This window comes from Aethina tumida, chromosome 2 (genome assembly GCF_024364675.1).
Source record: "Aethina tumida isolate Nest 87 chromosome 2, icAetTumi1.1, whole genome shotgun sequence".
Classification (NCBI taxonomy): domain Eukaryota; kingdom Metazoa; phylum Arthropoda; class Insecta; order Coleoptera; family Nitidulidae; genus Aethina; species Aethina tumida.
This window is the reverse complement of record NC_065436.1, coordinates 24,527,246-24,555,122: the sequence shown is the minus strand read 5'-3', so window position 1 is coordinate 24,555,122 and position 27,877 is coordinate 24,527,246. Positions and strand designations below refer to the sequence as shown.

The window sequence follows — 27,877 nt, the reverse complement described above, 5'->3', positions numbered from 1 at the left end:
TGGAAACTGAGGATGGAGATTTCGGTTTTGGTGTAAGAGATATTACGTCTTTAGATGGAGATTTATGAGGTGACAGGAGTTTTTCGTCTGAAGGGGACTTGACCTTTTCGTCTAAAGGAGATTTGACTTTTTCGTCCGTTTTCTCGTCAATTGTCTTAGGAGATATTTCCTTAACATGTAAAGTTGAAATCTTTTTCTCCTCATCAGTTGGTGTTTGATCTTTCGATAATGATACAGGTTTTGTTACTGTTGGAGATTTCTCAAGCTTATCAACGACAGTGGGTTCAGGACTTTTAGCGGAAATTGTCAGTGATTCCGGTTTTAATGGAACTGATTCAGCAACCTTAGATGGCAAAGTTGGAGATGTAGGTTTAGATTCCACAGGAGATTTTACCTCGCTAGGAGACTTTTTAATGATATCAGTGTCTATTTCTGAGGGCTCGGGACTTTTGGAAACTGTGGTTGGAGATTTCGGTTTTGGTGGAAGAGATATTACGTCTTTAGATGGAGATTCATGAGGTGACATGAGCTTTTCGTCTGAAGGAGTCTTAACCTTTTCGTCTAAAGGAGATTTGACTTTTTCGTCTCTTTTCGCGTCAATTGTCTTAGGAGATATTTCCTTAATATGTAAAGTTGAAATCTTTTTCTCCTCATCAGTTGGTGTTTGATCTTTCGATAATGTTACAGGTTTTGTTACTGTTGGAGATTTCTCAATCTTATCAACGACGGTGGGTTCAGGACTTTTAGCGGAAATTGTCAGTGATTCCGGTTTTATTGGAACTGATTCAGCAACTTCAGATGGCAAAGTTGGAGATGTAGGTTTAGATTCCACAGGAGATTTGGGTATGCCATCAAGAGCTTTCTCAGGTGTCTTCGGAGATTTTTCAATTTCACTCAATTTTAATACCGTTTCATCATCATCTTTTTCTGTCTGGTCTTTTGATATTCCAGGAGATTTTACCTCGGTAGGAGATTTTTTAATAATTTCAGCGTCTATTTCTGAGGGCTCGGGAGTTTTGGAAACTGAGAATGGAGATTTCGGTTTTGGTGTAAGAGATATTACGTCTTTAGATGGAGATTTATGAGGTGACAGTAGTTTTTCGTCTGAAGGAGACTTGATCTTTTCGTCTAAAGGAGATTTGACTTTTTCGTCCGTTTTCTCATCAATTGTCTTTGGAGATATCTCCTTAACATGTAAAGTTGAAACCTTTTTATCCTCATCAGTTGGTGTTTGATCTTTCAATAATGATACAGGTTTTGTTACTTTTGGAGATTTCTCAATCTTATCAACGACAGTGGGTTCAGGACTTTTAGCGGAAATTGTCAGTGATTCCAGTTTTAATGGAACTGATTCAGCAACCTTAGATGGCAAAGTTGGGGATGTAGGTTTAGATTCCACAGGAGATTTTATCTCGCTAGGAGACTTTTTAATGATATCAGTGTCTATTTCTGAGGGCTCGGGACTTTTGGAAACTGTGGTTGGAGATTTCGGTTTTGGTGGAAGAGATATTACGTCTTTAGATGGAGATTCATGAGGTGACATGAGCTTTTCGTCTGAAGGAGTCTTAACCTTTTCGTCTAAAGGAGATTTGACTTTTTCGTCTCTTTTCGCGTCAATTGTCTTAGGAGATATTTCCTTAATATGTAAAGTTGAAATCTTTTTCTCCTCATCAGTTGGTGTTTGATCTTTCGATAATGTTACGGGTTTTGTTACTGTTGGAGATTTCTCAATCTTATCAACGACGGTGGGTTCAGGACTTTTAGCGGAAATTGTCAGTGATTCCGGTTTTATTGGAACTGATTCAGCAACTTCAGATGGCAAAGTTGGAGATGTAGGTTTAGATTCCACAGGAGATTTGAGTATGCCATCAAGAGCTTTCTCAGGTGTCTTCGGAGATTTTTCAATTTCACTCAATTTTAATACCGTTTCATCATCATCTTTTTCTGTCAGGTCTTTTGATATTCCAGGAGATTTTACCTCGGTAGGAGATTTTTTAATAATTTCAGCGTCTATTTCTGAGGGCTCGGCAGTTTTGGAAACTGAGGATGGAGATTTCGGTTTTGGTGTAAGAGATATTACGTCTTTAGATGGAGATTTATGAGGTGACAGGAGTTTTTCGTCTGAAGGAGACTTGACCTTTTCGTCTAAAGGAGATTTGACTTTTTCGTCCGTTTTCTCGTCAATTGTCTTAGGAGATATTTCCTTAACATGTAAAGTTGAAGCCTTTTTCTCCTCACCAGTTGGTGTTTGATCTTTCGATAATGATACAGGTTTTGTTACTGTTGGAGATTTCTCAATCTTATCAACGACAGTGGGTTCAGGACTTTTAGCGGAAATTGTCAGTGATTCCGGTTTTAATGGAACTGATTCAGCAACCTTAGATGGCAAAGTTGGGGATGTAGGTTTAGATTCCACAGGAGATTTTACCTCGCTAGGAGACTTTTTAATGATATCAGTGACTATTTCTGAGGGCTCGGGACTTTTGGAAACTGTGGTTGGAGATTTCGGTTTTAGTGGAAGAGATATTACGTCTTTAGATGGAGATTTATGAGGTGACATGAGATTTTCGTCTGAAGGAGTCTTAACCTTTTCGTCCAAAGGAGATTTGACTTTTTCGTCTGTTTTCGCGTCAATTGTCTTAGGAGATATTTCCTTAATATGTAAAGTTGAAATCTTTTTCTCCTCATCAGTTGGTGTTTGATCTTTCGATAATGTTACAGGTTTTGTTACTGTTGGAGATTTCTCAATCTTATCAACGACAGTGGGTTCAGGACTTTTAGCGGAAACTGTCAGTGATTCCGGTTTTAATGGAACTGATTCAGCAACCTTAGATGGCAAAGTTGGGGATGTAGGTTTAGATTCCACAGGAGATTTGGGTATGCCATCAAGAGCTTTCTCAGGTGTCTTCGGAGATTTTTCAATTTCACTCAATTTTAATACCGTTTCATCATCATCTTTTTCTGTCAGGTCTTTTGATATTCCAGGAGATTTTACTTCGGTAGGAGATTTTTTAATAATTTCAGCGTCTATTTCTGAGGGCTCGGGAGTTTTGGAAACTGAGGATGGAGATTTCGGTTTTGGTGTAAGAGATATTACGTCTTTAGATGGAGATTTATGAGGTGACAGGAGTTTTTCGTTTGAAGGAGACTTGACCTTTTCGTCTAAAGGAGATTTGACTTTTTCGTCCGTTTTCTCGTCAATTGTCTTAGGAGATATTTCCTTAACATGTAAAGTTGAAATCTTTTTCTCCTCATCAGTTGGTGTTTGATCTTTCGATAATGATACAGGTTTTGTTACTGTTGGAGATTTCTCAATCTTATCAACGACAGTGGGTTCAGGACTTTTAGCGGAAATTGTCAGTGATTCCGGTTTTAATGGAACTGATTCAGCAACCTTAGATGGCAAAGTTGGAGATGTGGGTTTAGATTCCACAGGAGATTTTACCTCGCTAGGAGACTTTTTAATGATATCAGTGTCTATTTCTGAGGGCTCGGGACTTTTGGAAACTGTGGTTGGAGATTTCAGTTTTGGTGTTAGAGATATTACGTCTTTAGATGGAGATTTATGAGGTGACAGGAGTTTTTCGTCTGAAGGAGACTTGACCTTTTCGTCTAAAGGAGATTTGACTTTTTCGTCCGTTTTCTCGTCAATTGTCTTAGGAGATATTTCCTTAACATGTAAAGTTGAAATCTTTTTCTCCTCATCAGTTGGTGTTTGATCTTTCGATAATGATACAGGTTTTGTTACTGTTGGAGATTTCTCAATCTTATCAACGACAGTGGGTTCAGGACTTTTAGCGGAAATTGTCAGTGATTCCAGTTTTAATGGAACTGATTTAGCAACCTTAGATGGCAAAGTTGGGGATGTAGGTTTAGATTCCACAGGAGATTTTATCTCGCTAGGAGACTTTTTAATGATATCAGTGACTATTACTGAGGGCTCGGGACTTTTGGAAACTGTGGTTGGAGATTTCGGTTTTGGTGGAAGAGATATTACGTCTTTAGATAGAGATTTATGAGGTGACATGAGATTTTCGTCTGAAGGAGTCTTAACCTTTTCGTCTAAAGGAGATTTGACTTTTTCGTCCGTTTCATCGTCAATTGTCTTGGGAGATATCTCCTTAACATGTAAAGTTGAAACCTTTTTCTCCTCATCAGTTGGTGTTTGATCTTTCGATAATGATACAGGTTTTGTTACTGTTGGAGATATCTCAATCTTATCAAGGACAGTGGGTTCAGGACTTTTAGCGGAAATTGTCAGTGATTCCGGTTTTAATGGAACTGATTCAGCAACCTTAGATGGCAAAGTTGGGGATGTAGGTTTAGATTCCGCAGGAGATTTGGGTATGCCATCAAGAGCTTTCTCAGGTGTCTTCGGAGATTTTTCAATTTCACTCAATTTTAATACCGTTTCATCTTCATCTGTTTCTGTCAGGTCTTTTGATATTCCAGGAGATTTTACTTCGGTAGGTGATTTTTTAATAATTTCAGCGTCTATTTCTGAGGGCTCGGGAGTTTTGGAAACTGAGGATGGAGATTTCGGTTTTGGTGTAAGAGATATTACGTCTTTAGATGGAGATTTATGAGATAACGGGAGTTTTTCGTCTGAAGGAGACTTGACCTTTTCGTCTAAAGGAGATTTGACTTTTTCGTCCGTTTTCTCGTCAATTGTCTTAGGAGATATTTCCTTAACATGTAAAGTTGAAATCTTTTTCTCCTCATCAGTTGGTGTTTGATCTTTCGATAATGATACAGGTTTTGTTACTGTTGAAGATTTCTCAATCTTATCAACGACAGTGGGTTCAGGACTTTTAGCGGAAATTGTCAGTGATTCCGGTTTTAAAGGAACTGATTCAGCAACCTTAGATGGCAAAGTTGGGGATGTAGGTTTATATTCCACAGGAGATTTTACCTCGCTAGGAGACTTTTTAATGATATCAGTGACTATTTCTGAGGGCTCGGGACTTTTGGAAACTGTGGTTGGAGATTTCGGTTTTGGTGGAAGAGATATTACGTCTTTAGATGGAGATTTATGAGGTGACATGAGATTTTCGTCTGAAGGAGTCTTAACCTTTTCGTCTAAAGGAGATTTGACTTTTTCGTCCGTTTCATCGTCAACTGTCTTAGGAGATATCTCCTTAACATGTAAAGTTGAAACCTTTTTCTCCTCATCAGTTGGTGTTTGATCTTTCGATAATGATACAGGTTTTGTTACTGTTGGAGATATCTCAATCTTATCAAGGACAGTGGGTTCAGGACTTTTAGCGGAAATTGTCAGTGATTCCGGTTTTAATGGAACTGATTCAGCAACCTTAGATGGCAAAGTTGGGGATGTAGGTTTAGATTCCACAGGAGATTTGGGTATGCCATCAAGAGCTTTCTCAGGTGTCTTTCGAGATTTTTCAATTTCACTCAATTTTAATACCGTTTCATCATCTTCTTTTTCTGTCAGGTCTTTTGATATTCCAGGAGATTTTACCTCGGTAGGAGATTTTTTAATAATTTCAGCGTCTACTTCTGAGGGCTCGGGAGTTTTGGAAACTGAGGATGGAGATTTCGGTTTTGGTGTAAGAGATATTACGTCTTTAGATGGAGATTTATGAGGTGACAGGAGTTTTTCGTCTGAAGGAGACTTGACCTTTTCGTCTAAAGGAGATTTGACTTTTTCGTCCGTTTTCTCGTCAATTGTCTTAGGAGATATTTCCTTAACATGTAAAGTTGAAGCCTTTTTCTCCTCACCAGTTGGTGTTTGATCTTTCGATAATGATACAGGTTTTGTTACTGTTGGAGATTTCTCAATCTTATCAACGACAGTGGGATCAGGACTTTTAGCGGAAATTGTCAGTGATTCCGGTTTTAATGGAACTGATTCAGCAACCTTAGATGGCAAAGTTGGGGATGTAGGTTTAGATTCCACAGGAGATTTTACCTCGCTAGGAGACTTTTTAATGATATCAGTGACTATTTCTGAGGGCTCGGGACTTTTGGAAACTGTGGTTGGAGATTTCGGTTTTGGTGGAAGAGATATTACGTCTTTAGATGGAGATTTATGAGGTGACATGAGATTTTCGTCTGAAGGAGTCTTAACCTTTTCGTCTAAAGGAGATTTGACTTTTTCGTCTGTTTTCGCGTCAATTGTCTTAGGAGATATTTCCTTAATATGTAAAGTTGAAATCTTTTTCTCCTCATCAGTTGGTGTTTGATCTTTCGATAATGTTACAGGTTTTGTTACTGTTGGAGATTTCTCAATCTTATCAACGACAGTGGGTTCAGGACTTTTAGCGGAAATTGTCAGTGATTCCGGTTTTAATGGAACTGATTCAGCAACCTTAGATGGCAAAGTTGGGGATGTAGGTTTAGATTCCACAGGAGATTTGGGTATGCCATCAAGAGCTTTCTCAGGTGTCTTCGGAGATTTTTCAATTTCACTCAATTTTAATACCGTTTCATCATCATCTTTTTCTGCCAGGTCTTTTGATATTCCAGGAGATTTTACTTCGGTAGGAGATTTTTTAATAATTTCAGCGTCTATTTCTGAGGGCTCGGGAGTTTTGGAAAGTGAGGATGGAGATTTCGGTTTTGGTGTAAGAGATATTACGTCTTTATATGGAGATTTATGAGGTGACATAAGCTTTTCGTCTGAAGGAGACTTAACCTTTTCGTCTAAAGGAGATTTGACTTTTTCGTCCGTTTTCTCGTCAATTGTCTTAGGAGATATTTCCTTAACATGTAAAGTTGAAACCTTTTTCTCCTCATCAGTTGGTGTTTGATCTTTCGATAATGATACAGGTTTTGTTACTGTTGGCGATTTCTCAATCTTATCAACAACAGTGGGTTCAGGACTTTTAGCGGAAATTGTCAGTGATTCCGGTTTTAATGGAATTGATTCAGCAACCTTAGATGGTAAAGTTGGGGATGTATGTTTAGATTCCACAGGAGATTTGGATATGCCATCAAGAGCTTTCTCAGGTGTCTTCGGAGATTTTTCAATTTCATTCAATTTTAATACCGTTTCATCATCATCTTTTTCTGTCAGGTCTTTTGATATTCCAGGAGATTTTACTTCGGTAGGAGATTTTTTAATAATTTCAGCGTCTATTTCTGAGGGCTTGGGAGTTTTGGAAACTGAGGATGGAGATTTCGGTTTTGGTGGAAGAGATATTACGTCTTCAGAAGGAGATTTATGAGGTGACATGAGCTTTTCGTCTGGAGGAGACTTAACCTTTTCGTCTAAAGGAGATTTGACTTTTTCGTCTGTTTTCGCGTCAATTGTCTTAGGAGATATTTCCTTAACATGTAAAGTTGAAATCTTTTTCTCCTCATCAGTTGGTGTTTGATCTTTCGATAATGATACAGGTTTTGTTACTGTTGGAGATTTCTCAATCTTATCAACGACAGTGGGTTCAGGACTTTTAGCGGAAATTGTCAGTGATTCCGGTTTTAATGGAACTGATTCAGCAACCGTAGATGGCAAAGTTGGAGATGTAGGTTTAGATTCCACAGGAGATTTTACCTCGCTAGGAGACTTTTTAATGATATCAGTGTCTATTTCTGAGGGCTCGGGACTTTTGGAAACTGTGGTTGGAGATTTCGGTTTTGGTGGTAGAGGTATTACGTCTTTAGATGGAGATTTATGAGGTGACAGGAGTTTTTCGTTTGAAGGAGACTTGACCTTTTCGTCTAAAGGAGATTTGACTTTTTCGTCCGTTTTCTCGTCAATTGTCTTAGGAGATATTTCCTTAACATGTAAAGTTGAAATCTTTTTCTCCTCATCAGTTGGTGTTTGATCTTTCGATAATGTTACAGGTTTTGTTACTGTTGGAGATTTCTCAATCTTATCAACGACAGTGGGTTCAGGACTTTTAGCGGAAATTGTCAGTGATTCCGGTTTTAATGGAACTGATTCAGCAACCTTAGATGGCAAAGTTGGGGATGTAGGTTTAGATTCCACAGGTGATTTTACCTCGCTAGGAGACTTTTTAATGATATCAGTGTCTATTTCTGAGGGCTCGGGACTTTTGGAAACTGTGGTTGGAGATTTCGGTTTTGGTGGAAGAGATATTACGTCTTTAGATGGAGATTTATGAGGTGACATGAGCTTTTCGTCTGAAGGAGTCTTAACCTTTTCGTCTAAAGGAGATTTGACTTTTTCGTCCGTTTCATCGTCAATTGTCTTAGGAGATATCTCCTTAACATGTAAAGTTGAAACCTTTTTCTCCTCATCAGTTGGTGTTTGATCTTTCGATAATGATACAGGTTTTGTTACTGTTGGAGATATCTCAATCTTATCAAGGACAGTGGGTTCAGGACTTTTAGCGGAAATTGTCAGTGATTCCGGTTTTAATGGAACTGATTTAGCAACCTTAGATGGCAAAGTTGGGGATGTAGGTTTAGATTCCACAGGAGATTTGGGTATGCCATCAAGAGCTTTCTCAGGTGTCTTCGGAGATTTTTCAATTTCACTCAATTTTAATACCGTTTCATCATCATCTGTTTCTGTCAGGTCTTTTGATATTCCAGGAGATTTTACTTCGGTAGGAGATTTTTTAATAATTTCAGCGTCTATTTCTGAGGGCTCGGGAGTTTTGGAAACTGAGGATGGAAATTTCGGTTTAGGTGTAAGAGATATTACGTCTTTAGATGGAGATTTATGAGGTGACAGGAGTTTTTCGTCTGAAGGAGACTTGACCTTTTCGTCTAAAGGAGATTTGACTTTTTCGTCCGTTTTCTCGTCAATTGTCTTAGGAGATATTTCCTTAACATGTAAAATTGAAACCTTTTTCTCCTCATCAGTTGGTGTTTGATCTTTCGATAATGATACAGGTTTTGTTACTGTTAGAGATTTCTCAATCTTATCAACGATAGTGGGTTCAGGAGTTTCAGCGGAAATTGTCAGTGATTCCGGTTTTAAAGGAACTGATTCAGCAACCTTAGATGGCAAAGTTGGGGATGTAGGTTTATATTCCACAGGAGATTTTACCTCGCTAGGAGACTTTTTAATGATATCAGTGTCTATTTCTGAGGGCTCGGGACTTTTGGAAACTGTGGTTGGAGATTTCGGTTTTGGTGGAAGAGATACTACGTCTTTAGATGGAGATTTATGAGGTGACATGAGCTTTTCGTCTGAAGGAGTCTTAACCTTCTCGTCTAAAGGAGATTTGACTTTTTCGTATGTTTTCGCGTCAATTGTCTTAGGAGATATTTCCTTAACATGTAAAGTTGAAGCCTTTTTCTCCTCATCAGTTGGTGTTTGATCTTTCGATAATGATACAGGTTTTGTTACTGTTGGAGATTTCTCAATCTTATCAACGATAGTGGGTTCAGGAGTTTCAGCGGAAACTGTCAGTGATTCCGGTTTTAAAGGAACTGATTCAGCAACCTTAGATGGCAAAGTTGGGGATGTAGGTTTATATTCCACAGTAGATTTTACCTCGCTAGGAGACTTTTTAATGATATCAGTGACTATTTCTGAGGGCTCGGGACTTTTGGAAACTGTGGTTGGAGATTTCGGTTTTGGTGGAAGAGATATTACGTCTTTAGATGGAGATTTATGAGGTGACATGAGATTTTCGTCTGAAGGAGTCTTAACCTTTTCGTCTAAAGGAGATTTGACTTTTTCGTCCGTTTCATCGTCAGTTGTCTTAGGAGATATCTCCTTAACATGTAAAGTTGAAACCTTTTTCTCCTCATCAGTTGGTGTTTGATCTTTCGATAATGATACAGGTTTTGTTACTGTTGGAGATTTCTCAATCTTATCAACGACAGTATGTTCAGGACTTTTAGCGGAAATTGTCAGTGATTCCGGTTTTAATGGAACTGACTCAGCAACCTTATATGGCAAAGTTGGGGATGTAGGTTTAGATTCCACAGGAGATTTGGGTATGCCATCAAGAGCTTTCTCAAGTGTCTTCGGAGATTTTTCAATTTCACTCAATTTTAATACCGTTTCATCATCATCTTTTTCTGTCAGGTCTTTTGATATTCCAGGAGATTTTACCTCGGTAGGAGATTTTTTAATAATTTCAGCGACTATTTCTGAGGGCTTGGGAGTTTTGGAAACTGAGGATGGAGATTTCGGTTTTGGTGGAAGAGATATTACGTCTTTAGATGGAGATTTATGAGGTGACATGAGCTTTTCGTCTAAAGGAGATTTGACTTTTTCGTCTGTTTTCGCGTCAATTGTCTTAGGAGATATTTCCTTAACATGTAAAGTTGAAACCTTTTTCTCCACATCAGTTGGTGTTTGATCTTTCAATAATGACACAGGTTTTGTTACTGTTGGAGATTTCTCAATCTTATCAACGACAGTATGTTCAGGACTTTTAGCGGAAATTGTCAGTGATTCCGGTTTTAATGGAACTGATTCAGCAACCTTATATGGCAAAGTTGGGGATGTAGGTTTAGATTCCACAGGAGATTTGGGTATGCCATCAAGAGCTTTCTCAGGTGTCTTCGGAGATTTTTCAATTTCACTCAATTTTAATACCGTTTCATCATCATCTTTTTCTGTCAGGTCTTTTGATATTCCAGGAGATTTTACCTCGGTAGGAGATTTTTTAATAATTTCAGCGACTATTTCTGAGGGCTTGGGAGTTTTGGAAACTGAGGATGGAGATTTCGGTTTTGGTGGAAGAGATATTACGTCTTTAGATGGAGATTTATGAGGTGACATGAGCTTTTCGTCTGGAGGAGACTTAACCTTTTCGTCTAAAGGAGATTTGACTTTTTCGTCTGTTTTCGCGTCAATTGTCTTAGGAGATATTTCCTTAACATGTAAAGTTGAAATCTTTTTCTCCTCATCAGTTGGTGTTTGATCTTTCGAAAATGATACAGGTTTTGTTACTGTTGGAGATTTCTCAATCTTATCAACGACAGTGGGTTCAGGACTTTTAGCGGAAATTGTCAGTGATTCCGGTTTTAATGGAACTGATTCAGCAACCTTAGATGGCAAAGTTGGAGATGTGGGTTTAGATTCCACAGGAGATTTTACCTCGCTAGGAGACTTTTTAATGATATCAGTGTCTATTTCTGAGGGCTCGGGACTTTTGGAAACTGTGGTTGGAGATTTCGGTTTTGGTGGTAGAGGTATTACGTCTTTAGATGGAGATTTATGAGGTGACAGGAGTTTTTCGTTTGAAGGAGACTTGACCTTTTCGTCTAAAGGAGATTTGACTTTTTCGTCCGTTTTCTCGTCAATTGTCTTAGGAGATATTTCCTTAACATGTAAAGTTGAAATCTTTTTCTCCTCATCAGTTGGTGTTTGATCTTTCGATAATGTTACAGGTTTTGTTACTGTTGGAGATTTCTCAATCTTATCAACGACAGTGGGTTCAGGACTTTTAGCGGAAATTGTCAGTGATTCCGGTTTTAATGGAACTGATTCAGCAACCTTAGATGGCAAAGTTGGGGATGTAGGTGTAGATTCCACAGGAGATTTTACCTCGCTAGGAGACTTTTTAATGATATCAGTGTCTATTTCTGAGGGCTCGGGACTTTTGGAAACTGTGGTTGGAGATTTCGGTTTTGGTGGAAGAGATATTACGTCTTTAGATGGAGATTTATGAGGTGACATGAGCTTTTCGTCTGAAGGAGTCTTAACCTTTTCGTCTAAAGGAGATTTGACTTTTTCGTCTGTTTTCGCGTCAATTGTCTTAGGAGATATTTCCTTAATATGTAAAGTTGAAATCTTTTTCTCCTCATCAGTTGGCGTTTGACCTTTCGATAATGATACAGGTTTTGTTACTGTTGGAGATTTCTCAATCTTATCAACGACAGTGGGTTCAGGACGTTTCGCGGAAATTGTCAGTGATTCCGGTTTTAATGGAACTGATTCAGCAACCTTAGATGGCAAAGTTGGGGATGTAGGTTTAGATTCCACAGGTGATTTTACCTCGCTAGGAGACTTTTTAATGATATCAGTGTCTATTTCTGAGGGCTCGGGACTTTTGGAAACTGTGGTTGGAGATTTCGGTTTTGGTGGAAGAGATATTACGTCTTTAGATGGAGATTTATGAGGTGACATGAGCTTTTCGTCTGAAGGAGTCTTAACCTTTTCGTCTAAAGGAGATTTGACTTTTTCGTCTGTTTTCGCGTCAATTGTCTTAGGAGATATTTCCTTAATATGTAAAGTTGAAATCTTTTTCTCCTCATCAGTTGGCGTTTGACCTTTCGATAATGATACAGGTTTTGTTACTGTTGGAGATTTCTCAATCTTTTCAACGACAGTGGGTTCAGGACGTTTAGCGGAAATTGTCAGTGATTCCGGTTTTAATGGAACTGATTCAGCAACCTTAGATGGCAAAGTTGGGGATGTAGGTTTAGATTCCACAGGTGATTTTACCTCGCTAGGAGACTTTTTAATGATATCAGTGTCTATTTCTGAGGGCTCGGGACTTTTGGAAACTGTGGTTGGAGATTTCGGTTTTGGTGGAAGAGATATTACGTCTTTAGATGGAGATTTATGAGGTGACATGAGCTTTTCGTCTGAAGGAGTCTTAACCTTTTCGTCTAAAGGAGATTTGACTTTTTCGTCCGTTTCATCGTCAATTGTCTTAGGAGATATCTCCTTAACATGTAAAGTTGAAACCTTTTTCTCCTCATCAGTTGGTGTTTGATCTTTCGATAATGATACAGGTTTTGTTACTGTTGGAGATATCTCAATCTTATCAAGGACAGTGGGTTCAGAACTTTTAGCGGAAATTGTCAGTGATTCCGGTTTTAATGGAACTGATTTAGCAACCTTAGATGGCAAAGTTGGGGATGTAGGTTTAGATTCCACAGGAGATTTGGGTATGCCATCAAGAGCTTTCTCAGGTGTCTTCGGAGATTTTTCAATTTCACTCAATTTTAATACCGTTTCATCATCATCTGTTTCTGTCAGGTCTTTTGATATTCCAGGAGATTTTACTTCGGTAGGAGATTTTTTAATAATTTCAGCGTCTATTTCTGAGGGCTCGGGAGTTTTGGAAACTGAGGATGGAAATTTCGGTTTTGGTGTAAGAGATATTACGTCTTTAGATGGAGATTTATGAGGTGACAGGAGTTTTTCGTCTGAAGGAGACTTGACCTTTTCGTCTAAAGGAGATTTGACTTTTTCGTCCGTTTTCTCGTCAATTGTCTTAGGAGATATTTCCTTAACATGTAAAGTTGAAATCTTTTTCTCCTCATCAGTTGGTGTTTGATCTTTCGATAATGATACAGGTTTTGTTACTGTTGGAGATTTCTCAATCTTATCAACGACAGTGGGTTCAGGACTTTTAGCGGAAATTGTCAGTGATTCCGGTTTTAATGGAACTGATTCAACAACCTTAGATGGCAAAGTTGAAGATGTAAGTGTAGATTCCACAGGAGATTTTACCTCGCTAGGAGACTTTTTAATGATATCAGTGTCTATTTCTGAGGGCTCGGGACTTTTGGAAACTGTGGTTGGAGATTTTGGTTTTGATGGAAGAGATACTACGTCTTTAGAAGGAGATTTATGAGGTGACAGGAGTTTTTCGTCTGAAGGAGACTTGATCTTTTCGTCTAAAGGAGATTTGACTTTTTCGTCCGTTTTCTCGTCAATTGTCTTAGGAGATATCTCCTTAACATGTAAAGTTGAAACCTTTTTCTCCTCATCAGTTGGTGTTTGATCTTTCAATAATGATACAGGTTTTGTTACTGTTGGAGATTTCTCAATCTTATCAACGACAGTGGGTTCAGGACTTTTAGCGGAAATTGTCAGTGATTCCAGTTTTAATGGAACTGATTTAGCAACCTTAGATGGCAAAGTTGGGGATGTAGGTTTATATTCCACAGGAGATTTTACCTCGCTAGGAGACTTTTTAATGATATCAGTGTCTATTTCTGAGGGCTCGGGACTTTTGGAAACTGTGGTTGGAGATTTCGGTTTTGGTGGTAGAGATATTACGTCTTTAGATGGAGATTTATGAGGTGACATGAGCTTTTCGTCTGAAGAAGACTTGACCTTTTCGTCTAAAGGAGATTTGACTTTTTCGTCCGTTTTCTCGTCAATTGTCTTAGGAGATATTTCCTTAACATGTAAAATTGAAACCTTTTTCTCCTCATCAGTTGGTGTTTGATCTTTCGATAATGATACAGGTTTTGTTACTGTTAGAGATTTCTCAATCTTATCAACGATAGTGGGTTCAGGAGTTTCAGCGGAAATTGTCAGTGATTCCGGTTTTAAAGGAACTGATTCAGCAACCTTAGATGGCAAAGTTGGGGATGTAGGTTTATATTCCACAGGAGATTTTACCTCGCTAGGAGACTTTTTAATGATATCAGTGTCTATTTCTGAGGGCTCGGGACTTTTGGAAACTGTGGTTGGAGATTTCGGTTTTGGTGGAAGAGATACTACGTCTTTAGATGGAGATTTATGAGGTGACATGAGCTTTTCGTCTGAAGGAGTCTTAACCTTCTCGTCTAAAGGAGATTTGACTTTTTCGTATGTTTTCGCGTCAATTGTCTTAGGAGATATTTCCTTAACATGTAAAGTTGAAGCCTTTTTCTCCTCATCAGTTGGTGTTTGATCTTTCGATAATGATACAGGTTTTGTTACTGTTGGAGATTTCTCAATCTTATCAACGATAGTGGGTTCAGGAGTTTCAGCGGAAATTGTCAGTGATTCCGGTTTTAAAGGAACTGATTCAGCAACCTTAGATGGCAAAGTTGGGGATGTAGGTTTATATTCCACAGGAGATTTTACCTCGCTAGGAGACTTTTTAATGATATCAGTGACTATTTCTGAGGGCTCGGGACTTTTGGAAACTGTGGTTGGAGATTTCGGTTTTGGTGGAAGAGATATTACGTCTTTAGATGGAGATTTATGAGGTGACATGAGATTTTCGTCTGAAGGAGTCTTAACCTTTTCGTCTAAAGGAGATTTGACTTTTTCGTCCGTTTCATCGTCAATTGTCTTAGGAGATATCTCCTTAACATGTAAAGTTGAAACCTTTTTCTCCTCATCAGTTGGTGTTTGATCTTTCGATAATGATACAGGTTTTGTTACTGTTGGAGATTTCTCAATCTTATCAACGACAGTATGTTCAGGACTTTTAGCGGAAATTGTCAGTGATTCCGGTTTTAATGGAACTGATTCAGCAACCTTATATGGCAAAGTTGGGGATGTAGGTTTAGATTCCACAGGAGATTTGGGTATGCCATCAAGAGCTTTCTCAGGTGTCTTCGGAGATTTTTCAATTTCACTCAATTTTAATACCGTTTCATCATCATCTTTTTCTGTCAGGTCTTTTGATATTCCAGGAGATTTTACCTCGGTAGGAGATTTTTTAATAATTTCAGCGACTATTTCTGAGGGCTTGGGAGTTTTGGAAACTGAGGATGGAGATTTCGGTTTTGGTGGAAGAGATATTACGTCTTTAGATGGAGATTTATGAGGTGACATGAGCTTTTCGTCTGGAGGAGACTTAACCTTTTCGTCTAAAGGAGATTTGACTTTTTCGTCTGTTTTCGCGTCAATTGTCTTAGGAGATATTTCCTTAACATGTAAAGTTGAAATCTTTTTCTCCTCATCAGTTGGTGTTTGATCTTTCGATAATGATACAGGTTTTGTTACTGTTGGAGATTTCTCAATCTTATCAACGACAGTGGGTTCAGGACTTTTAGCGGAAATTGTCAGTGATTCCGGTTTTAATGGAACTGATTCAGCAACCTTAGATGGCAAAGTTGGAGATGTGGGTTTAGATTCCACAGGAGATTTTACCTCGCTAGGAGACTTTTTAATGATATCAGTGTCTATTTCTGAGGGCTCGGGACTTTTGGAAACTGTGGTTGGAGATTTCGGTTTTGGTGGTAGAGGTATTACGTCTTTAGATGGAGATTTATGAGGTGACAGGAGTTTTTCGTTTGAAGGAGACTTGACCTTTTCGTCTAAAGGAGATTTGACTTTTTCGTCCGTTTTCTCGTCAATTGTCTTAGGAGATATTTCCTTAACATGTAAAGTTGAAATATTTTTCTCCTCATCAGTTGGTGTTTGATCTTTCGATAATGTTACAGGTTTTGTTACTGCTGGAGATTTCTCAATCTTATCAACGACAGTGGGTTCAGGACTTTTAGCGGAAATTGTCAGTGATTCCGGTTTTAATGGAACTGATTCAGCAACCTTAGATGGCAAAGTTGGGGATGTAGGTGTAGATTCCACAGGAGATTTTACCTCGCTAGGAGACTTTTTAATGATATCAGTGACTATTTCTGAGGGCTCGGAACTTTTGGAAACTGTGGTTGGAGATTTCGGTTTTGGTGGAAGAGATATTACGTCTTTAGATGGAGATTTATGAGGTGACATGAGCTTTTCGTCTGAAGGAGTCTTAACCTTTTCGTCTAAAGGAGATTTGACTTTTTCGTCTGTTTTCGCGTCAATTGTCTTAGGAGATATTTCCTTAATATGTAAAGTTGAAATCTTTTTCTCCTCATCAGTTGGCGTTTGACCTTTCGATAATGATACAGGTTTTGTTACTGTTGGAGATTTCTCAATCTTATCAACGACAGTGGGTTCAGGACGTTTAGCGGAAATTGTCAGTGATTCCGGTTTTAATGGAACTGATTCAGCAACCTTAGATGGCAAAGTTGGGGATGTAGGTTTAGATTCCACAGGTGATTTTACCTCGCTAGGAGACTTTTTAATGATATCAGTGTCTATTTCTGAGGGCTCGGGACTTTTGGAAACTGTGGTTGGAGATTTCGGTTTTGGTGGAAGAGATATTACGTCTTTAGATGGAGATTTATGAGGTGACATGAGCTTTTCGTCTGAAGGAGTCTTAACCTTTTCGTCTAAAGGAGATTTGACTTTTTCGTCCGTTTCATCGTCAATTGTCTTAGGAGATATCTCCTTAACATGTAAAGTTGAAACCTTTTTCTCCTCATCAGTTGGTGTTTGATCTTTCGATAATGATACAGGTTTTGTTACTGTTGGAGATATCTCAATCTTATCAAGGACAGTGGGTTCAGGACTTTTAGCGGAAATTGTCAGTGATTCCGGTTTTAAAGGAACTGATTCAGCAACCTTAGATGGCAAAGTTGGGGATGTAGGTTTAGATTCCACAGGTGATTTTACCTCGCTAGGAGACTTTTTAATGATATCAGTGTCTATTTCTGAGGGCTCGGGACTTTTGGAAACTGTGGTTGGAGATTTCGGTTTTGGTGGAAGAGATATTACGTCTTTAGATGGAGATTTATGAGGTGACATGAGCTTTTCGTCTGAAGGAGTCTTAACCTTCTCGTCTAAAGGAGATTTGACTTTTTCGTATGTTTTCGCGTCAATTGTCTTAGGAGATATTTCCTTAACATGTAAAGTTGAAGCATTTTTCTCCTCATCAGTTGGTGTTTGATCTTTCGATAATGATACAGGTTTTGTTACTGTTGGAGATTTCTCAATCTTATCAACGATAGTGGGTTCAGGAGTTTCAGCGGAAACTGTCAGTGATTCCGGTTTTAAAGGAACTGATTCAGCAACCTTAGATGGCAAAGTTGGGGATGTAGGTTTATATTCCACAGGAGATTTTACCTCGCTAGGAGACTTTTTAATGATATCAGTGACTATTTCTGAGGGCTCGGGACTTTTGGAAACTGTGGTTGGAGATTTCGGTTTTGGTGGAAGAGATATTACGTCTTTAGATGGAGATTTATGAGGTGACATGAGATTTTCGTCTGAAGGAGTCTTAACCTTTTCGTCTAAAGGAGATTTGACTTTTTCGTCCGTTTCATCGTCAATTGTCTTAGGAGATATCTCCTTAACATGTAAAGTTGAAACCTTTTTCTCCTCATCAGTTGGTGTTTGATCTTTCGATAATGATACAGGTTTTGTTACTGTTGGAGATTTCTCAATCTTATCAACGACAGTATGTTCAGGACTTTTAGCGGAAATTGTCAGTGATTCCGGTTTTAATGGAACTGACTCAGCAACCTTATATGGCAAAGTTGGGGATGTAGGTTTAGATTCCACAGGAGATTTGGGTATGCCATCAAGAGCTTTCTCAAGTGTCTTCGGAGATTTTTCAATTTCACTCAATTTTAATACCGTTTCATCATCATCTTTTTCTGTCAGGTCTTTTGATATTCCAGGAGATTTTACCTCGGTAGGAGATTTTTTAATAATTTCAGCGACTATTTCTGAGGGCTTGGGAGTTTTGGAAACTGAGGATGGAGATTTCGGTTTTGGTGGAAGAGATATTACGTCTTTAGATGGAGATTTATGAGGTGACATGAGCTTTTCGTCTAAAGGAGATTTGACTTTTTCGTCTGTTTTCGCGTCAATTGTCTTAGGAGATATTTCCTTAACATGTAAAGTTGAAACCTTTTTCTCCACATCAGTTGGTGTTTGATCTTTCAATAATGACACAGGTTTTGTTACTGTTGGAGATTTCTCAATCTTATCAACGACAGTATGTTCAGGACTTTTAGCGGAAATTGTCAGTGATTCCGGTTTTAATGGAACTGATTCAGCAACCTTATATGGCAAAGTTGGGGATGTAGGTTTAGATTCCACAGGAGATTTGGGTATGCCATCAAGAGCTTTCTCAGGTGTCTTCGGAGATTTTTCAATTTCACTCAATTTTAATACCGTTTCATCATCATCTTTTTCTGTCAGGTCTTTTGATATTCCAGGAGATTTTACCTCGGTAGGAGATTTTTTAATAATTTCAGCGACTATTTCTGAGGGCTTGGGAGTTTTGGAAACTGAGGATGGAGATTTCGGTTTTGGTGGAAGAGATATTACGTCTTTAGATGGAGATTTATGAGGTGACATGAGCTTTTCGTCTGGAGGAGACTTAACCTTTTCGTCTAAAGGAGATTTGACTTTTTCGTCTGTTTTCGCGTCAATTGTCTTAGGAGATATTTCCTTAACATGTAAAGTTGAAATCTTTTTCTCCTCATCAGTTGGTGTTTGATCTTTCGAAAATGATACAGGTTTTGTTACTGTTGGAGATTTCTCAATCTTATCAACGACAGTGGGTTCAGGACTTTTAGCGGAAATTGTCAGTGATTCCGGTTTTAATGGAACTGATTCAGCAACCTTAGATGGCAAAGTTGGAGATGTGGGTTTAGATTCCACAGGAGATTTTACCTCGCTAGGAGACTTTTTAATGATATCAGTGTCTATTTCTGAGGGCTCGGGACTTTTGGAAACTGTGGTTGGAGATTTCGGTTTTGGTGGTAGAGGTATTACGTCTTTAGATGGAGATTTATGAGGTGACAGGAGTTTTTCGTTTGAAGGAGACTTGACCTTTTCGTCTAAAGGAGATTTGACTTTTTCGTCCGTTTTCTCGTCAATTGTCTTAGGAGATATTTCCTTAACATGTAAAGTTGAAATCTTTTTCTCCTCATCAGTTGGTGTTTGATCTTTCGATAATGTTACAGGTTTTGTTACTGTTGGAGATTTCTCAATCTTATCAACGACAGTGGGTTCAGGACTTTTAGCGGAAATTGTCAGTGATTCCGGTTTTAATGGAACTGATTCAGCAACCTTAGATGGCAAAGTTGGGGATGTAGGTGTAGATTCCACAGGAGATTTTACCTCGCTAGGAGACTTTTTAATGATATCAGTGTCTATTTCTGAGGGCTCGGGACTTTTGGAAACTGTGGTTGGAGATTTCGGTTTTGGTGGAAGAGATATTACGTCTTTAGATGGAGATTTATGAGGTGACATGAGCTTTTCGTCTGAAGGAGTCTTAACCTTTTCGTCTAAAGGAGATTTGACTTTTTCGTCTGTTTTCGCGTCAATTGTCTTAGGAGATATTTCCTTAATATGTAAAGTTGAAATCTTTTTCTCCTCATCAGTTGGCGTTTGACCTTTCGATAATGATACAGGTTTTGTTACTGTTGGAGATTTCTCAATCTTATCAACGACAGTGGGTTCAGGACGTTTAGCGGAAATTGTCAGTGATTCCGGTTTTAATGGAACTGATTCAGCAACCTTAGATGGCAAAGTTGGGGATGTAGGTTTAGATTCCACAGGTGATTTTACCTCGCTAGGAGACTTTTTAATGATATCAGTGTCTATTTCTGAGGGCTCGGGACTTTTGGAAACTGTGGTTGGAGATTTCGGTTTTGGTGGAAGAGATATTACGTCTTTAGATGGAGATTTATGAGGTGACATGAGCTTTTCGTCTGAAGGAGTCTTAACCTTTTCGTCTAAAGGAGATTTGACTTTTTCGTCTGTTTTCGCGTCAATTGTCTTAGGAGATATTTCCTTAATATGTAAAGTTGAAATCTTTTTCTCCTCATCAGTTGGCGTTTGACCTTTCGATAATGATACAGGTTTTGTTACTGTTGGAGATTTCTCAATCTTTTCAACGACAGTGGGTTCAGGACGTTTAGCGGAAATTGTCAGTGATTCCGGTTTTAATGGAACTGATTCAGCAACCTTAGATGGCAAAGTTGGGGATGTAGGTTTAGATTCCACAGGTGATTTTACCTCGCTAGGAGACTTTTTAATGATATCAGTGTCTATTTCTGAGGGCTCGGGACTTTTGGAAACTGTGGTTGGAGATTTCGGTTTTGGTGGAAGAGATATTACGTCTTTAGATGGAGATTTATGAGGTGACATGAGCTTTTCGTCTGAAGGAGTCTTAACCTTTTCGTCTAAAGGAGATTTGACTTTTTCGTCCGTTTCATCGTCAATTGTCTTAGGAGATATCTCCTTAACATGTAAAGTTGAAACCTTTTTCTCCTCATCAGTTGGTGTTTGATCTTTCGATAATGATACAGGTTTTGTTACTGTTGGAGATATCTCAATCTTATCAAGGACAGTGGGTTCAGGACTTTTAGCGGAAATTGTCAGTGATTCCGGTTTTAATGGAACTGATTTAGCAACCTTAGATGGCAAAGTTGGGGATGTAGGTTTAGATTCCACAGGAGATTTGGGTATGCCATCAAGAGCTTTCTCAGGTGTCTTCGGAGATTTTTCAATTTCACTCAATTTTAATACCGTTTCATCATCATCTGTTTCTGTCAGGTCTTTTGATATTCCAGGAGATTTTACTTCGGTAGGAGATTTTTTAATAATTTCAGCGTCTATTTCTGAGGGCTCGGGAGTTTTGGAAACTGAGGATGGAAATTTCGGTTTTGGTGTAAGAGATATTACGTCTTTAGATGGAGATTTATGAGGTGACAGGAGTTTTTCGTCTGAAGGAGACTTGACCTTTTCGTCTAAAGGAGATTTGACTTTTTCGTCCGTTTTCTCGTCAATTGTCTTAGGAGATATTTCCTTAACATGTAAAGTTGAAATCTTTTTCTCCTCATCAGTTGGTGTTTGATCTTTCGATAATGATACAGGTTTTGTTACTGTTGGAGATTTCTCAATCTTATCAACGACAGTGGGTTCAGGACTTTTAGCGGAAATTGTCAGTGATTCCGGTTTTAATGGAACTGATTCAGCAACCTTAGATGGCAAAGTTGAAGATGTAAGTGTAGATTCCACAGGAGATTTTACCTCGCTAGGAGACTTTTTAATGATATCAGTGTCTATTTCTGAGGGCTCGGGACTTTTGGAAACTGTGGTTGGAGATTTTGGTTTTGATGGAAGAGATACTACGTCTTTAGAAGGAGATTTATGAGGTGACAGGAGTTTTTCGTCTGAAGGAGACTTGATCTTTTCGTCTAAAGGAGATTTGACTTTTTCGTCCGTTTTCTCGTCAATTGTCTTAGGAGATATCTCCTTAACATGTAAAGTTGAAACCTTTTTCTCCTCATCAGTTGGTGTTTGATCTTTCAATAATGATACAGGTTTTGTTACTGTTGGAGATTTCTCAATCTTATCAACGACAGTGGGTTCAGGACTTTTAGCGGAAATTGTCAGTGATTCCAGTTTTAATGGAACTGATTTAGCAACCTTAGATGGCAAAGTTGGGGATGTAGGTTTATATTCCACAGGAGATTTTACCTCGCTAGGAGACTTTTTAATGATATCAGTGTCTATTTCTGAGGGCTCGGGACTTTTGGAAACTGTGGTTGGAGATTTCGGTTTTGGTGGTAGAGATATTACGTCTTTAGATGGAGATTTATGAGGTGACATGAGCTTTTCGTCTGAAGAAGACTTGACCTTTTCGTCTAAAGGAGATTTGACTTTTTCGTCCGTTTTCTCGTCAATTGTCTTAGGAGATATTTCCTTAACATGTAAAATTGAAACCTTTTTCTCCTCATCAGTTGGTGTTTGATCTTTCGATAATGATACAGGTTTTGTTACTGTTAGAGATTTCTCAATCTTATCAACGATTGTGGGTTCAGGAGTTTCAGCGGAAATTGTCAGTGATTCCGGTTTTAAAGGAACTGATTCAGCAACCTTAGATGGCAAAGTTGGGGATGTAGGTTTATATTCCACAGGAGATTTTACCTCGCTAGGAGACTTTTTAATGATATCAGTGTCTATTTCTGAGGGCTCGGGACTTTTGGAAACTGTGGTTGGAGATTTCGGTTTTGGTGGAAGAGATACTACGTCTTTAGATGGAGATTTATGAGGTGACATGAGCTTTTCGTCTGAAGGAGTCTTAACCTTCTCGTCTAAAGGAGATTTGACTTTTTCGTATGTTTTCGCGTCAATTGTCTTAGGAGATATTTCCTTAACATGTAAAGTTGAAGCCTTTTTCTCCTCATCAGTTGGTGTTTGATCTTTCGATAATGATACAGGTTTTGTTACTGTTGGAGATTTCTCAATCTTATCAACGATAGTGGGTTCAGGAGTTTCAGCGGAAATTGTCAGTGATTCCGGTTTTAAAGGAACTGATTCAGCAACCTTAGATGGCAAAGTTGGGGATGTAGGTTTATATTCCACAGGAGATTTTACCTCGCTAGGAGACTTTTTAATGATATCAGTGACTATTTCTGAGGGCTCGGGACTTTTGGAAACTGTGGTTGGAGATTTCGGTTTTGGTGGAAGAGATATTACGTCTTTAGATGGAGATTTATGAGGTGACATGAGATTTTCGTCTGAAGGAGTCTTAACCTTTTCGTCTAAAGGAGATTTGACTTTTTCGTCCGTTTCATCGTCAATTGTCTTAGGAGATATCTCCTTAACATGTAAAGTTGAAACCTTTTTCTCCTCATCAGTTGGTGTTTGATCTTTCGATAATGATACAGGTTTTGTTACTGTTGGAGATTTCTCAATCTTATCAACGACAGTATGTTCAGGACTTTTAGCGGAAATTGTCAGTGATTCCGGTTTTAATGGAACTGATTCAGCAACCTTATATGGCAAAGTTGGGGATGTAGGTTTAGATTCCACAGGAGATTTGGGTATGCCATCAAGAGCTTTCTCAGGTGTCTTCGGAGATTTTTCAATTTCACTCAATTTTAATACCGTTTCATCATCATCTTTTTCTGTCAGGTCTTTTGATATTCCAGGAGATTTTACCTCGGTAGAAGATTTTTTAATAATTTCAGCGACTATTTCTGAGGGCTTGGGAGTTTTGGAAACTGAGGATGGAGATTTCGGTTTTGGTGGAAGAGATATTACGTCTTTAGATGGAGATTTATGAGGTGACATGAGCTTTTCGTCTGGAGGAGACTTAACCTTTTCGTCTAAAGGAGATTTGACTTTTTCGTCTGTTTTCGCGTCAATTGTCTTAGGAGATATTTCCTTAACATGTAAAGTTGAAATCTTTTTCTCCTCATCAGTTGGTGTTTGATCTTTCGATAATGATACAGGTTTTGTTACTGTTGGAGATTTCTCAATCTTATCAACGACAGTGGGTTCAGGACTTTTAGCGGAAATTGTCAGTGATTCCGGTTTTAATGGAACTGATTCAGCAACCTTAGATGGCAAAGTTGGAGATGTGGGTTTAGATTCCACAGGAGATTTTACCTCGCTAGGAGACTTTTTAATGATATCAGTGTCTATTTCTGAGGGCTCGGGACTTTTGGAAACTGTGGTTGGAGATTTCGGTTTTGGTGGTAGAGGTATTACGTCTTTAGATGGAGATTTATGAGGTGACAGGAGTTTTTCGTTTGAAGGAGACTTGACCTTTTCGTCTAAAGGAGATTTGACTTTTTCGTCCGTTTTCTCGTCAATTGTCTTAGGAGATATTTCCTTAACATGTAAAGTTGAAATATTTTTCTCCTCATCAGTTGGTGTTTGATCTTTCGATAATGTTACAGGTTTTGTTACTGCTGGAGATTTCTCAATCTTATCAACGACAGTGGGTTCAGGACTTTTAGCGGAAATTGTCAGTGATTCCGGTTTTAATGGAACTGATTCAGCAACCTTAGATGGCAAAGTTGGGGATGTAGGTGTAGATTCCACAGGAGATTTTACCTCGCTAGGAGACTTTTTAATGATATCAGTGACTATTTCTGAGGGCTCGGAACTTTTGGAAACTGTGGTTGGAGATTTCGGTTTTGGTGGAAGAGATATTACGTCTTTAGATGGAGATTTATGAGGTGACATGAGCTTTTCGTCTGAAGGAGTCTTAACCTTTTCGTCTAAAGGAGATTTGACTTTTTCGTCTGTTTTCGCGTCAATTGTCTTAGGAGATATTTCCTTAATATGTAAAGTTGAAATCTTTTTCTCCTCATCAGTTGGCGTTTGACCTTTCGATAATGATACAGGTTTTGTTACTGTTGGAGATTTCTCAATCTTATCAACGACAGTGGGTTCAGGACGTTTAGCGGAAATTGTCAGTGATTCCGGTTTTAATGGAACTGATTCAGCAACCTTAGATGGCAAAGTTGGGGATGTAGGTTTAGATTCCACAGGTGATTTTACCTCGCTAGGAGACTTTTTAATGATATCAGTGTCTATTTCTGAGGGCTCGGGACTTTTGGAAACTGTGGTTGGAGATTTCGGTTTTGGTGGAAGAGATATTACGTCTTTAGATGGAGATTTATGAGGTGACATGAGCTTTTCGTCTGAAGGAGTCTTAACCTTTTCGTCTAAAGGAGATTTGACTTTTTCGTCCGTTTCATCGTCAATTGTCTTAGGAGATATCTCCTTAACATGTAAAGTTGAAACCTTTTTCTCCTCATCAGTTGGTGTTTGATCTTTCGATAATGATACAGGTTTTGTTACTGTTGGAGATATCTCAATCTTATCAAGGACAGTGGGTTCAGGACTTTTAGCGGAAATTGTCAGTGATTCCGGTTTTAATGGAACTGATTTAGCAACCTTAGATGGCAAAGTTGGGGATGTAGGTTTAGATTCCACAGGAGATTTGGGTATGCCATCAAGAGCTTTCTCAGGTGTCTTCGGAGATTTTTCAATTTCACTCAATTTTAATACCGTTTCATCATCATCTGTTTCTGTCAGGTCTTTTGATATTCCAGGAGATTTTACTTCGGTAGGAGATTTTTTAATAATTTCAGCGTCTATTTCTGAGGGCTCGGGAGTTTTGGAAACTGAGGATGGAAATTTCGGTTTTGGTGTAAGAGATATTACGTCTTTAGATGGAGATTTATGAGGTGACAGGAGTTTTTCGTCTGAAGGAGACTTGACCTTTTCGTCTAAAGGAGATTTGACTTTTTCGTCCGTTTTCTCGTCAATTGTCTTAGGAGATATTTCCTTAACATGTAAAGTTGAAATCTTTTTCTCCTCATCAGTTGGTGTTTGATCTTTCGATAATGATACAGGTTTTGTTACTGTTGGAGATTTCTCAATCTTATCAACGACAGTGGGTTCAGGACTTTTAGCGGAAATTGTCAGTGATTCCGGTTTTAATGGAACTGATTCAGCAACCTTAGATGGCAAAGTTGAAGATGTAAGTGTAGATTCCACAGGAGATTTTACCTCGCTAGGAGACTTTTTAATGATATCAGTGTCTATTTCTGAGGGCTCGGGACTTTTGGAAACTGTGGTTGGAGATTTTGGTTTTGATGGAAGAGATACTACGTCTTTAGAAGGAGATTTATGAGGTGACAGGAGTTTTTCGTCTGAAGGAGACTTGATCTTTTCGTCTAAAGGAGATTTGACTTTTTCGTCCGTTTTCTCGTCAATTGTCTTAGGAGATATCTCCTTAACATGTAAAGTTGAAACCTTTTTCTCCTCATCAGTTGGTGTTTGATCTTTCAATAATGATACAGGTTTTGTTACTGTTGGAGATTTCTCAATCTTATCAACGACAGTGGGTTCAGGACTTTTAGCGGAAATTGTCAGTGATTCCAGTTTTAATGGAACTGATTTAGCAACCTTAGATGGCAAAGTTGGGGATGTAGGTTTAGATTCCACAGGAGATTTTATCTCGCTAGGAGACTTTTTAATGATATCAGTGTCTATTTCTGAGGGCTCGGGACTTTTGGAAACTGTGGTTGGAGATTTCGGTTTTGGTGGTAGAGATATTACGTCTTTAGATGGAGATTTATGAGGTGACATGAGCTTTTCGTCTGAAGAAGACTTGACCTTTTCGTCTAAAGGAGATTTGACTTTTTCGTCCGTTTTCTCGTCAATTGTCTTAGGAGATATTTCCTTAACATGTAAAATTGAAACCTTTTTCTCCTCATCAGTTGGTGTTTGATCTTTCGATAATGATACAGGTTTTGTTACTGTTAGAGATTTCTCAATCTTATCAACGATAGTGGGTTCAGGAGTTTCAGCGGAAATTGTCAGTGATTCCGGTTTTAAAGGAACTGATTCAGCAACCTTAGATGGCAAAGTTGGGGATGTAGGTTTATATTCCACAGGAGATTTTACCTCGCTAGGAGACTTTTTAATGATATCAGTGTCTATTTCTGAGGGCTCGGGACTTTTGAAAACTGTGGTTGGAGATTTCGGTTTTGGTGGAAGAGATACTACGTCTTTAGATGGAGATTTATGAGGTGACATGAGCTTTTCGTCTGAAGGAGTCTTAACCTTCTCGTCTAAAGGAGATTTGACTTTTTCGTATGTTTTCGCGTCAATTGTCTTAGGAGATATTTCCTTAACATGTAAAGTTGAAGCCTTTTTCTCCTCATCAGTTGGTGTTTGATCTTTCGATAATGATACAGGTTTTGTTACTGTTGGAGATTTCTCAATCTTATCAACGATAGTGGGTTCAGGAGTTTCAGCGGAAATTGTCAGTGATTCCGGTTTTAAAGGAACTGATTCAGCAACCTTAGATGGCAAAGTTGGGGATGTAGGTTTATATTCCACAGGAGATTTTACCTCGCTAGGAGACTTTTTAATGATATCAGTGACTATTTCTGAGGGCTCGGGACTTTTGGAAACTGTGGTTGGAGATTTCGGTTTTGGTGGAAGAGATATTACGTCTTTAGATGGAGATTTATGAGGTGACATGAGATTTTCGTCTGAAGGAGTCTTAACCTTTTCGTCTAAAGGAGATTTGACTTTTTCGTCCGTTTCATCGTCAATTGTCTTAGGAGATATCTCCTTAACATGTAAAGTTGAAACCTTTTTCTCCTCATCAGTTGGTGTTTGATCTTTCGATAATGATACAGGTTTTGTTACAGTTGGAGATTTCTCAATCTTATCAACGACAGTGGGTTCAGGACTTTTAGCGGAAATTGTCAGTGATTCCGGTTTTAATGGAACTGATTCAGCAACCTTAGATGGCAAAGTTGGGGATGTAGGTTTAGATTTCACAGGAGATTTGGGTTTGCCATCAAGAGCTTTCTCAGGTGTCTTCGGAGATTTTTCAATTTCACTCAATTTTAATACCGTTTCATCATCATCTTTTTCTGTCAGGTCTTTTGATATTCCAGGAAATTTTACCTCGGTAGGAGATTTTTTAATAATTTCAGCGTCTATTTCTGAGGGCTTGGGAGTTTTGGAAACTGAGGATGGAGATTTCGGTTTTGGTGGAAGAGATATTACGTCTTTAGATGGAGATTTATGAGGTGACATGAGCTTTTCGTCTGGAGGAGACTTAACCTTTTCGTCTAAAGGAGATTTGACTTTTTCGTCTGTTTTCGCGTCAATTGTCTTAGGAGATATTTC

At 38.6% G+C, this 27,877-nt stretch overlaps 1 protein-coding gene and 1 long non-coding RNA gene across 9 annotated transcripts in view; both read right to left on the bottom strand.

Moving 5' to 3' along the window:
* LOC109602414 (ankyrin-3-like) overlaps positions 1 to 27,877 on the bottom strand; it is a 118,606-nt gene that overhangs the window by 47,317 nt on the left and 43,412 nt on the right. The gene's annotated exons all lie outside the window — the stretch shown is intronic.
* On the bottom strand, positions 3,835 to 27,877 carry LOC126264737 (uncharacterized). Of its 3 annotated transcripts, none has more exons than XR_007547394.1 (3): positions 27,812 to 27,877; positions 13,808 to 13,966; positions 3,835 to 3,895 (listed from the first exon to the last, which is right to left on the bottom strand). It is a non-coding gene; the product is annotated as an uncharacterized LOC126264737 (long non-coding RNA). The 3 variants fall into 3 exon arrangements; XR_007547395.1 differs by lacking the exon at positions 27,812 to 27,877 and adding an exon at positions 23,528 to 23,593; XR_007547396.1 differs by lacking the exon at positions 27,812 to 27,877 and adding an exon at positions 18,794 to 18,859.